Genomic DNA, 13,565 nt, shown 5'->3' with positions numbered 1-13,565 from the left:
CCCAGTTCCTGAAAGATGCCCTTTCCACAGCTATGGCACGGCAGGGGAGGGCAACTGGCTACTGATCTCTCTTGCTCTAGGGCAGAGGAACAAGGGGCATCCTGTGGAAGGTGCTCAACCTCCTTATCTAGCCTCGAATATTAGAGCTTTCCAAAACCTCAGGCTACGGGGAGGTCACACACAGGAATTCTGATGTGCATAAATTGGCTAATGAATTATATTAAGACACCTTCATAAAATTTATATCCAACTTTAGGTTTTAAGTCTTCTCCCAAGAACTGGAATGGAGAGATACAAATTCAGTTTTGATTTTTTCAAAAATAAGACAGATTTAAATTCAGTTTTGATTTTTTTTTTAAATTAAGACAGAAAGGCTAAGTTCTGACTAAGGGCAAGTCTGATCATATTGTTTTTTTCGTTTGGGTTGCTTTGTGTTGGGGGTGGGGTTTTTTAAATGTTTTTTGAGCATTCCATCCTCTCCTGTGACACAAGCACACATGTGCCTGTATCCACACAGCAGCTGTGTTCAGAAAGAGACCATGTGGTGTTTGTAGAGTGTATGGACTGCATGGTGGTGTGTCCACAGGGGTATTGCCTAAGGTTTGCACCCAGGTCAGGCAGATATCCCACAGTCCTTGAACACACATCCGAACACTCGAAAAACTTACACCTTGGCTTGCCCTGGCAGCAAGGCATCCAAGGATATCCTACCACACCCAGGTCTGCAGCAGAGGAGCCAGACAAACTGGTTACACAGGCTTGGTTAGGTGGTCTTGAATCCATTGCAAAAAAAAATGTGCCAAACCAGTTTATAGGAAGATCTCCATGTGCCAGGTGAGGATGTCACAACTACCAGGCATATTAACCACGTTATGTGTGGGCACAACAAATATTTATAGTCAACCTTCTCATGAACTGGTTATAAACTTGGTTCACAGTGGAAATGTAGGCAGGGCCTTTGGGGCTATTTTTGGTCCTTAGAATGAGGCTGGAGATAGGAGCTCTGCCTCATTGATAGCACATTGCCTTTCAGTGCAGGGTGGAAGGGAGAAGTTCAGAGGTATGTAAAACCAAGGAAGAGTAATTAGAAAATAAACTAGGGAACTGCTATCAATGCCTGTGAAAGGCATTGTTTCACGAGCTGTTGAAGCTGGAGGCGATAATTTGATTGTTGTTTATGAACACTTGACCATCTACCTTCTCTAAATTTTGCTGTGCAAAGAATTAAATGAACCACAAGCTCCAGCACAGCAGAAAAGAGTGAATGTATTTTTTCCTTTCCTTTTTCTTTTTTTACTTTTTTTTTAAATTTTTTTGAAGAGGGAAAAGAAGTTTCATCTCTTTGCTCTATGGGGGTTAACATGCAGCATCCTGGTTCCTGTCACTAAGAAGCATGATAAGACTTCAAAGAGTACAGTGCAGGGCAGATACAGGCAGGCAACAAGAACTGAGGCTAGTAAGAAGCTTGTAAAAAACCCCAAAAAACAAAAACACACATACCCCAAACAGAAAAGAAGCACTAATGAGATCATATATGATGCAATCATTGTCCATCTTAAATAACCTCTTTTTATTCGCAGGTTTAAAGGACCCCAGACAGCAGCAAAATATTATCTGGGGTCCATAGCCATGGGCATGGAGCAAGGAAAGTGAATTTGAAGACCTAGCTACATCTGGAGTTTATCAGCTCTTTTCCTGGCTAGTATTACAGTAAACAATTATCTGTAGATCAGGAGACAGCAGGGACTTTAAAGACCCAAATTACAGAGAAAGGGAGAGAGAGAAGGAGAATACAAGAGATAAAAAGGAGTCTATGCATCTTATCGTACTAATGAAATCAACCTGACAATCATGGCAGGCTGCAAGGGCATTACACTGTCTGGTATTAAATGAGCAGTTACAGCACAGGCTCCTGTGTCAAACAGCAAATAGACACGAAAGAGAAGAAAAATGTACCGCTAGGTCGAGGCGAGTGATTTATAGGCAGTAGTTAGACAGCTGGTCAGTTTTAAAACCTCCTCAAGTGTGCTGTCAGGATAACAACATATTCAAATGTTTCGATTAGCATTTCAAGGGACTGGGAGTGTTCTGCAGCAGAGAAAAACTCAGTGATCCCTAAAATGCAGTTAATGAGGAAATAACGACTGCCTGGAGCTGTTGTTCTGTTTACGTGCTTAGAAACAATCACCTGTTGCAAGGGCAGGAATAATCCAGCCTGTTTTACGGACAAATTTGACTAATTTCCACTGTTTTAAGCCGTGATACCTTTCTCTCCTTGAACTCTGCTGGCTTGCTGCAAACAGCAGCTCTTCCAGCAAGTGGAAGTAGCATGAATAACATTTGGTCCCAAAAGGCTGTTTTACAAAATTACAGGAGTTAAGGCCATGTTCCTCAGTGGACCAGATGCAGTTACAAATGTTAAGTGTGCTCTATTTTTATAAAGGCCTGATGGATACATTACTACCTTATAAAATTCCAGGTTTTTTTTCTTCAACTGTGTACTTTCTGGGTCTTTCAAATGGGAACAAGAGCCAAATAATTCTACAGTTGGAAAAAGGCAGAGGACAAATGGGCTTTGGAGTTGGAACTAAATACTACAAAATTTTGTTTACTTCTGAGGCACCAAAAATGTATCCACCCAGTTCTAGATTGCACAAAGCTGGCAGAATCTCCAAAGATCAGGTCCAGGTTCTGAGACTTAAAAATTGTTGAGAGGAGATCCTTCCGTTCACAGTCAAATCTCCTCCAGCAGAACGTGGTTCCTCATGGCTCATCCTTCTGCTCCTGAGACAAACATAACCATTTGCCCCATAAGACAAATGTGCCCAGAGAAAGCCTTCCCACCACAACAGCATCCTGATATAAGCTGTTCTCTGTGGCTCCCCATGGGGCTAAGGCAGCCAGTAGGGTCAGTTCCCGTGCTATTACAGACAAAAAAATAGAATAAAAATTTCAAAGTTTTGTTATGAAAAACTCTACTACTTTCCCATCAGCTTATTTGACAGCAAAGTCAGTGTCTTGTCTGGGTTGAGTAGAGTTGTGAGAAGTCTCATGTGAAAAACTGCACCCAAGAATATGAGGTGAAGTCAGAAGTGAAGCTCTTAGGTTTGCCTGAGAGGGAGTAAAAACAAAACATAAAGGGTCTTATGAACGGGGAGTGGGGGCAGGCAGGCCACAACTTTTTGCTACAGGCATGAAGGCACAGTAACAACTTCACTGACTAATAAATTCTGTAATCCTATAATTGGCAGCTACATATTTGTACATGTGAGACCAAATGCAGTTTATAAAAAAAATCAAGTCAAAACAGGAAAAGCAAAGGCAGTTAATTACTTGTTTGTGTGGAAAGGTGAGAAAGAAAACCTTCACAGGTACTCCTTCCCCCATCCTGGGGTCTGGATAACCACATAGGAAGCAAAACAATCCACTATAAATTATTAGCCAAATGCTAATTTTGAATCCAAGAGTTATTTTTTCCCTCTCGTCTTTATTTCCAGACCAAGATATGTCACTTTGAAGTGAGGTGGGTCTTGATGTCCTTGGGAGGACAGCAAAGACTGACTAATCCGCCCCATGCTGGTTTGAAGTGCAATCTCCACATCACACTGAGGGCAGGGCAGTGCCCAGAGGTGTCCCTTGGAGTTAGGACAATTTTCTGAAGATGCTCAAGCCTGTTTGGCCCATCATGCTGACAAATCCCAGGCCAGCTGGACTACTTGGAGCAGCTCTGCCTGTACATTTCCATTGATCTTCTGCCTGGATACCTAGCCCTGAATTTGTTTGTCATGAGAAGATGTCATCTTCATCTCTCTAATAGGTTTTCAAAGAGTAGCATTTTGTTTGAAGGGAATGGAAAAGAAAAAAAGCAAGTGAAAACACTAGAGTTACTCAAGATGTTTATATTTGCACTTGAAGATTAGCAGTATGATGTGTTTCAGTTCCTGTTCCTTTGAATAAACCCTTTTTATTAAGTTACACTATTGCTAGAACCTACTCTACTGTTTGAAAATAAATAACACACTAAGGTTTCATAATGGATCCAAATTATCTAAAGCACATAAGGTTAGTTTATATAATTTATACTTCTATCTAACCTGTATAAGTCAGAATAATTTAAAATACAGTGGAGGAAGAATTTACCTTTTGCTGAGGGTCTTGAATCTGGATAAACAGTGATGAAATATGTAGTAACTCTCTTCCCTATGTGAGAAACAAGGGAAAGCAAGGGGACAACACTGGGCATGGCAGTGACACAGGAGAGGAGAAAGTAGGTGGGATGGAGAGTCCTGGAATACATTTGCTTTGAAGCAGGTTTGTTTTGATAGGTTGGCCCCAATTGCTTGGTCAAACATGCTGGGCTAGTTTCTCCCTCACTGTAAGTCAAGAAGAGTGTAAGTTCATTCATTATGTTGGGACTGTGTCTATTTATAGCCTTGAAGGACTGTATCCAATGTAATGATGTTGTAAGACCATAAGACAGATATACCATGAAGTTCATTTTCTAGACTTTTTTAAGTGGTGAATGTAATAGAAGTCATAAATGCTGATAAATGGGTAGTAAACAAGGATTGTTTTGTCCTACATGCCAGACAGCTAAAAATAATTTTGTACATTAGACAGCATTTGATGTAGTTATTTACTCAGCAAGTCAGGGCTCTAGGAACAAAACTCCTATTGCAAATATTCTCTTCTCTCTCTCCCCCTCTCCATATAATAAGGTTTACCTCTCTCTCTCTTTTTTCCTGAGGCAGTGTCAGTGCAGTTTCTCAGATTTCCCAGGCAGATACATTATCTTGTGATACAGCCTGTGGTTGTGAATGTCACGTCTTACTTTTGACAGGATGCCTACTAAGAAGATGCGTCACCCTGGGGGGAGACAGGGGTGTGGTGAAGGAATTGTACTACTTCAGTAATCAGACCTAAATAAAACAGCCTAAAAGTAAGTATATAGTATCCTCTCCAAAGTGTCTGCTAACCACAAGCCAGATGAAGGGCAGTAATTCTTTCCTTGTAACTCAGTTCTTCACTGTTCTGCAGAGGAACAAAAGGGGAAGATGGGCAGAGTCAGGTTGGCACATACAGCAACAAAGACACAGCTTCTGCCATTGTCCTTTTCATTAGTAAAAGTTCCCCCAGTTGGGTACAAAGCCCACAGAAGCTTTTGTTTGTTTGTTTGTTTGTTTGTTTTAATTGATTACAGCTAAATTTGGAGTTTGGATTGCTCTTCCCTAGTGGACTTCTCCTGGGAGCAATTCAGTCCTGATCAGCTGCCTTTGTGTGTTAAAAGCATGGTAAAGCTGAAAGCACTCTTATTTGAATGAGATAGAAGACCAAGGCTTGACCATTTAGGGTTGTTTAAACTCTCATGACAGTTTTTTCAAGATTAATAATAGGAGCCCAGGAGGAGGAGGAGGAGGAGGTATTGACATTTTCATCTGAACTAAATTGCATTCTGCCTGTCCTGGTCCCCCTCACAGTTTCAGCTGGGTATGATTCTGCTGTTCTTTATTCCATTCCTGAAACATGGTAATATGTTAGATTTTTAGCCCTGTGAAGACAGTGAGACATTGGCTCAGGTTTCCAAGAGAAGCTGTGGCTTCCCCATCCCTGGGAGTGTTCAAGGCCAGGTTGGATGGGGCTCTGAGCAACCTGGGCTAGTGGAAGGTGTCCCTGCCCATGGCACAGGGTGGAACTGGATGATCTTCAAGGTCCCTTCCAACCCAAACTCTTCTTTGATTCTATAAATAACAGAGTTGCTATACCCCAGAGTTGACTGTATTCCAGAAAAAGGTAAAATCATCCCTTTGTACAGCCTGCACACATGAATGAACCCTAGTTACAACTATTTCAAATCAACAAGAGATTCTGCAGAAGCAGAATATAGTCCTTGATCTGTAGAGTATCATGGAAAGCTTAATGTAAAGACATCTCAAAGCCAGGATGTAAAATGCTCAGATATTTGTGGCAAACCTGAGGCATTCTCTAAAGCAGAATGAAATGTAATTTCAGCTCTCTGAAGGCATGGATGGATGGATGGATAGATGATAGTTAGATACCTTGTGCTCTGTAATTCAGGTGAGAGAATTCAACCCAAGGATTTTCTTCTGTGGGAAGGTTTTCCCAACCTACTGTCACCTTACAGAATCACTGCAGAGAACCACTGGATAGGTGGTTGGAGGGAGAAACTCTCCCTTGTTTGGAAAATGTGGGCTACAGCATACAAAAACAGGAGAGATGTGAAAAAGAAGATGGGAATTCACATCAATAAAGGATGGGAATAATTTTAAGCTTCATTAAGTAGTTTGAAGAACTGAAATTCTGTTTGGTCAGAATGGCAGGGCAGGGGGTGGCTCCTCAAAGTAAAAGGTTCTTTCTTATAAAGAAAATTATTCCTTGGCTGTAGCTCTGACTCATACAAAGCCAAATACAACAACTTTGAGTGGTTACCCCTTACTGTGTGGTAATAGGAATGGGTCCCCCAAACTGAACTGGAATGAGGGAGGGATGAATCAAGGGGGACAATGTGATCTTTGCCCTCAGATTTCTGGGGGTGCAGGACTGAAAAAGGGCAGATCAGGAGAAATTCCCTCTCTTTTCCAATCAGATATTATATCAAAGCTTTAATATACAGCCAAAGGGATCCTTTTTTAGGGCTAATGATGGTCAAATCTCAACATGTTTTCAGTGTCAGTTCAACTTGAAAGGATCCTGCCAGCAGTCAGATACTTCAAACATAGGAAAAACTGCCATATTCCTTGAGGTCTCCCATCCTTCCCTTTACTGGGTTTTTTTCTCCAAACACCAGATTTGAGAGCCTTGACCTCAAAAAACACCTCACTAGGCAAGGTTCTTCTCATGCCAACTGGATTCAAAATTCAGCCCTCCCCAACCCTAAAGGAAACTTTCAGCTTGTGTATTCCCATTTCATTTATTTTCAAGGTTATTTTCACTGCTACTGAAGCTTAGGGGAGTTCTGTGCATTATTTATTTATCTTTGATCCATTGTTCCCAAGTCAGTCATTCTATTTCTTTCTGTTTTCAAGTTAAATTGTTTCACATCTCTTTTTCTTAGTAATGTATTTTAGTTTTGGTTTTCCTCTTTGGTCATTAGGGTGAGGGGAAAAACTCAAATTTAAAATGTATAATTATTTGGGTTTAGTAACATTAGGGAAAATGAGGAATTAAAGAGGTTCTGGATATTCAAAAGTTTTCTTTCTCTCTGTTATAAATTGGTTTTTGTACCTTGAGGCCAGTTGGTTGAATCACAAGGACTAACACTTCCAATGTAAAAAAAAAGAAAAAGCCTTGTGCAAGGCAAAGCACAGTTAAATGGTCAGAAAAAGAATAATCATTTTCCTGGGTTTTTTACCTGCCAGCAGGTGAAAACCTCTTCATTACATCTCATTTGAACTGCAGAAGCTCCTCAGCTCATACTAAATGAACAGTCAGCTTAATTGCTGACGCGAAACACTTTAAAGAAGGAAGTTTGGTCAAGTCATTTGTTTCTTTTGCATCTTTATCTTCAGTTTGACATGAGTTTAACCTTTGCTCCTAATCCTCATGTCAGTCAGGTTCAGCTTTAATCTCAGAAAGTAAAAGTATCAGTGCAGGGTTATTTTAAAGAGAGGAGTAAAATCTCAGTTCTCTAAAGGCGAATCCTGGGCTGTTTCAGGGATGGTGGCAGAAGATGCAGGGAAGAGGTTTTCCTGGAGAACCTCTTGAGGGACAGCATGGACCAGGGAGGGCACCTTGGTGTGCATCAAGCTTTAAGGTGCCTCTAATGTTTCTTGAAGAATCCCACCAGGCTTTAAAAGCTTTGGAGAACTGCTTCTTGCTTATCCATTCCTCTAACTGAAAGCAGAAAACACTGTTCTGACACTTCAGAGGCTCTAAAGGTAGAAGAAAATTCTTGGGCTGAATTCTCTTACCTGAATTTAGACACTTAAATCAGAAGCCCAGTTGCTCTTGGCTTCTCTTACAGTCAAGGGAGAGATGAAGATACCTCCAGAGGGAATTTAGGCCTGTTGACATTCTGCCATTCATCTCTTTAATCCTTTTTTTCTTTCACCGGCTGAGTCCAGACTGCCCAGCTGCACCCATTCCTTTGGATTTCTTAACATCTTTTTGTCCATCACATGTGATCAGTCATCTGGCTCCAGAAGTGAAATCCCACCGTGATCCACTGCCGTACAAAGCAAATGCACCATTAGCCTGGGGAACTTATTGCCATAAGGTCTTGCAGAGGCCAGAAGCTTAACAGGATTCAACAAGGAATTAGATATTTGTATCAGGAACAAGAATAGCCAGGTATAATAATCAAGATTAAAAAAATAAATAAGACTTTTGAGAGAGCTATAAACATACATTCTTCAGGGTTTATGCGAACTTCTGACTAATGAGGGTTCGGAGTAAATTTTGTCCACTGGAAATTCTCTGGGATTTATGTTTTAGCTCACTTAGGCACTTCTGAAATCCCACCCCCTAGGTCTGCTGGACTTCTGATTGATCCAGGATGACATTTCCTGTACACATATGTTCCTAATCATCAAACAATGCACAAATTTGTTTTTTAAAAAAAGAAATTAAAAAAAAAAATAAAATTAAAAACCAGTCCTGGATAATTCAGAAAAAAAAAAAAGCCTCCATTGTCCTCCTACCTGCGTAAAAGAAAACTTTGGCCCCTTCTCTCTTTCTGTGAATAGTTGTCTTGTTTTGTTTTTTTTTTTTTTCAATTACCATCAAAAACATCATGGATGCCTTGGAATCTGTAGTGAAGGTGATAGGGCATACCTGGAAGAATTTCCATTCTATGGAATATAGAATTAAAAGCTAATTATTTTACAGGAAACCTTGACTATATTTCTTCAAATCTCCAATTAGGAGTATGGTCTAATTTGGAATGCAGTTTATTATATGTGCTTTTAATGACTGTTGTACTCCAAGGAAGTGCAAAGCTTAGTTCTTAATATCTGTCATCTCAGAGGGAACCTTGGAGAACAGATGCTCATCAGGGCATCGTGGCCATCCTCCAATTGTTGATGGAAATGAAGGTGGGTCCCTTCAAACATGTTTTTAATGCCATATGGATAGTAGAGAACCAATGCCCTCCAGCAGGCAGCCAGATAGGCAAAGGTAGGGACTGAGCCAGGATTAAAGGATGCAGAGGCTATAAAAAGAAGGTTATGCCAAAGAACTAAGCAGTACATGTACTTTAAGCACACAAAATCTCTCCTCACCTAGAGTAAATAGATGAGGTAATTGTAAGTTAGAAAGGGAGAAGTCTCAGAAGTCTGAGCAGTCCTTTGTTCGCAGTTTCTCCTCTGTGCTTGGAAAGATCACAGTGCAGCGCACCTCGTATAAAGGTCACCTGATTATACACCCTGCAACGTGTTACAATTATAGCATCCCTGGTAGCTTCTAGTCATTGCAAAATAATTGTTGTAAATTTTTATAGAAGTCTTTTGTGGGCTTTTTTTTTTTTTTTTCCACTCCTTCTTGATCTGTGCAGCTGACTCACGAAGCTGGAAGAGGAGACGAAGCAGCAAATTGCTGCGGGAACTTACGTCACCAAGCGCTTGGGCTGAGCACCCAGAGCTGGTTTCATTTCACTGGAACCATCACACTGAAACTACTGTTCTGTCCCTGTGCAGAGCAGTGGCTGGATGTCCGTTCCTGAGACTGGAAACAAGCAGATAGCAACAGCAAGTGGAAGATAAAATGAACAGAGAGGCTCTTTGTATTTACAGGAGGACTTTTTGAGTTTACAAAATGTCTGAGATCTTTCTCTAAAACATCCAGTTAGTCTTTTCTGGCCTTTTATTGTCTTGGCTTTGGTCATTTCAATCAAATTTTATAGCTGCCAACACCAAAGAAAAGTTACCATCCATGCCATTCTTCTTTCAAATCCCAGAAATGAACCCAAAGAAGTAATTAATTCCAGGGTTGGATCTTTAGAGATGATGACAGGGCCAATTATTAACACGATTGCATCAATATGGGCCTCCTGTACTTTCCCCAACCACACAGGAAAGAAACATTTACCTAATTGTTTGGCCTTGTTCACTATCTTCTCCCTGCCCCGTCACACAGAACAGCAGTACCCAGGTTTCATTCCTTCACATGCTGATGTGACCCTTCCAGATTGAGTTGGTGCCTAAATGGTAGCAAAATCATCTGAGATGTCTTTCTTGCCTATGCACTAAGAAGATTCCAGTCTGCAGAAGTCTCACTGCAGCAGATTTGCAGATGTTACCATCATCCTCTGATTTTAAAGGAACAGAGATGTGTTATTGACAGTGAGTTTATTTTAGCATGTGATTCAGAACGTCGTTGTGCAGCAGTAAGACAGGACCTTTCCTCCTTTCTAACAGAACACTTAATCACATCTTTGCCTCTGCTGTGCTCTCTCACCCCTTGTACATATGTTCTGCTCCTGATGGTGAAAACTGAGTGCTAAAATCTTCCATGAGTTTGTAGGCAAGTGGAGTTGTGGGACAACCATTCATGGTTGGACTCCCTGTGTTCTACTGTCTCACAGGGGGGTTATTCAAGAATACAGTTTATTGCACATCTGGGAGATATGGGGCTGATGCAAAGAGGGAGTCTTTTACAAACCCCAAAGGTGACTCCGAGCTCCCTGGCATAAGTTCCTGGAGACTGTTTAAGACCTCTGGATTCCCACTGGGCTCTGAACATGCACTGCAGCACTAACAGCCCTCGAAACTTTCCTCTGCCTCAGCATTGCCTCTCCCAGAGTCAGCTCAAAATTGTTGAGAGGGAGTATTTCTGCTCAGGGAAGCAGAACTTGTACTACAAATTGCATGGTAAGCACTTGTTTTCTCAGAGAACATGCCTGATTGAACAGCAGTGAAATGAATCTCTAAATTCCTCACCAGACCTGGCCAGCCACCCACTCAGCCGGATGAATCAGATCCCTCCTGGCAGCCATGGGGGGGATCACAGGTGACAATATGGGGAGAACATGCTTCAGTGAAGATGTTTTCTTTTCCTCAAATCCCCTTTACCATTCCCTTTTTTTCCCTACACCAGGCTGCATATGCATAACACGGGCCAATTACTGATAAAAACCAACCAGAAGTCTCAATATCATTATAAGAACTTGTTTTTTTTATTTAGGTTTTATTAAGGTTTTAACCATAGGCTTGGGTTTGCATATGGTTTCGCTCATCCTATGTTAAAAAGCATCCTATGGAGGCAAAGAATTAAAAGCTCATATCTCCTCTATTTTATTCTGCTTTGATTTATGATGCACATTGATTCCATTCTCTGTGTACAACCTGTTAAATCACTCTAAGTAGGTGTAATGATAATACCTGATGGAAGCCTGATGGTGAAGCATTTGTTTAAAAAATTGCTGAGAGCAGCCCTTCTAGGATTAGAGATTGGCAGGTAGGGAGATGCTAGTTTGATCTTCACTATATTATTTTAATTAAATAAAACCAAAGGCACTGTGGGCAGCAAGCAGTCACCTTTTACATATTACACTGCAATAAACACATGTAATTCAATAAATACTCTCTGATGCCTTCCATTCACAATAGGGACTTGTGCTAATATCCCACTAGCCAATTGAAACCACTCTTGGCAGCTTTAAAGTGCATCAGATATGGCCATGTCCACCAACTGTCCAGCACTGTCTTTACCATGTTTATCATTTATTTTCCTGGCAGACCATGACCAGCTTTCCCTACATCCAGAAACACAGCCAGGACTTTCATGGGGGAACTGAAAAAACAGCCTGCATTCATATCCATCACGATTTCTCATGGTGAACAAACAACTTATTCAGTTTTAAATACAATATTTTTTTAATGTGTTGGCCTTTCCCAGTTATCTTGTTTCAAGGCACTGAAGAGGGATCGTACTATGATGCAGACAATATTTAACAATCTCAGCAAAGAAGAGGAGAGAAAAAGCAATAACCTTGATAATAAAATATATATGTAAATCAGGCTAAAAGAAATTGTTTGTTTAATATATTGGCCTTTGATGAATGAAGTCAAGGCATAGAAGGAATCATAAATGTATTAAAAAATGAGTGAATATGGTTTTGAAGTGTGGCAAACTTGAGGCACAATTATGATAATCCACCAGTGGAAGATAAAGAGGAGAACCAGAGCCAGACTACTGAAATCTGAACACCTTCAGATGTTGACCTGTTTAACTGACCCATGTCTTTACAAGTTGCTGGAACAGAAACCCCAGATCCTGAGCTTCACCTCTGTACATTTCTGGAACTCAAGCCTCTTCCTAGATTTTATTGTTTTCCTTTTTTAACACAGAAAAGCTATAAATAAACCCATTTACATTGCTGGAACTTTGATTTAATTTTACTCCTTTTCCTTTTAGCTTTTTAAAAGAGGGACTGGATAATTTTATGATCACTGAACATTTATCTTGCTATTCAGGCCTGGGCAGTTATAAAGGTAAAGCTTTCATGGTGTAATGTGGTATTTCCCTGAGGAAAGTGGAAGGTATGTCTCCTGTTTGATGGGATATTGTACATTTTGTTTGCACTTGTTGTAGGAGAAGTGGGACTTGATTCTTATTTCTCTTAGGTTTGATTTCTCTGCTACTGCCTCTGGTACTTTTATCATGAAATGTGATCTATCTTTCATAACAGACCTGCTGATTGGATCTGACAGTTGCACAAAGAAGATTAGATTTCTCCCAGGGATGAGAGAAAAGGACAGGAATTTCTAAAAAAAATATATGGCAAAAGGGAGTTTGAAACCATCATTTATATGTGTCTAGGGGCTCAGGGATTATTTTTAAGCCAAATAATAAATTTTGATTTGTGTTGGGAGCGTCTCAATGTGTTGGGTGGACAAAGTGACAGTTTATCACCATTTTACATGGAGTAAAAATTATGTTAGAAATTATCACTGGCTGTAGAGTTTATCAGTGCCACCAGGCTGGGCCATCCTGATTGTCACCAGCATAACTGGGACTGCAACCTGAGGGCCAAGACCAACCAGCCAGGAGAGAACCCTCATGGATACTACAGCTGGTGTAGCTCCTGCTGTGTTACACCAAGGTCCTTGGTGGTGCCAACCAGTGAACCCTCCAGACCTTTCTGCATCCTCCATGATGACAACCAAGAAGCTTTCATTGCTTCCAGCAGGAGTGGGCTCTGATCCCATTCCCACAAAAGCAGTTGGTTGTTATAGGTGGACTGCTGGTCTGAACCGGTACATCAAATCCCACGTTAACTTAAAAAACATTAAAATGACAACTTCATCTCGAGTTACTTTCCTATTCATCTATAGAATTTCTCAATTATGTATGACTAATTTTGCACAAAGTCATTATTTGGAGCAATTTGTCTAAGTACGAGAGGCAACACCTTCAACCTTCCTGGATGGTGGGTGGGGAAAATGTCATAATCAGTTCTGCTTTGGCATGAGTTATTAAGCGGTCACAGGAGTTCAAAGGAGAGAAATAATGAACAGGTAAGTCATTACATGCAAAAATTCTTCTTCTATATTATCAAAATACAAATTAATTACAGATAAGATCAGATGAATTTTCTTTAATGTCAGTTT

The 13,565-nt window shown here is 40.6% G+C and overlaps 1 long non-coding RNA gene across 1 annotated transcript; it reads left to right on the top strand.

The window, feature by feature from the left end:
* The first annotated feature begins 664 nt into the window (after positions 1–664).
* LOC120324024 lies at positions 665–9,721 on the top strand. Its single transcript, XR_005565016.1, has 3 exons — positions 665–834; positions 4,841–4,939; positions 9,509–9,721. It is a non-coding gene; the product is annotated as an uncharacterized LOC120324024 (long non-coding RNA).
* Positions 9,722–13,565: the final 3,844 nt, after the last annotated feature.

The sequence above is a fragment of the Pipra filicauda genome, unplaced genomic scaffold, assembly GCF_003945595.2.
Source record: "Pipra filicauda isolate LSUMZ 115617 unplaced genomic scaffold, ASM394559v2 scaffold3_size10097308_pilon, whole genome shotgun sequence".
NCBI lineage: Eukaryota > Metazoa > Chordata > Aves > Passeriformes > Pipridae > Pipra > Pipra filicauda.
Note: the sequence above shows the minus strand (reverse complement) of the source record. Positions and strands in the feature narration are given on the sequence as shown.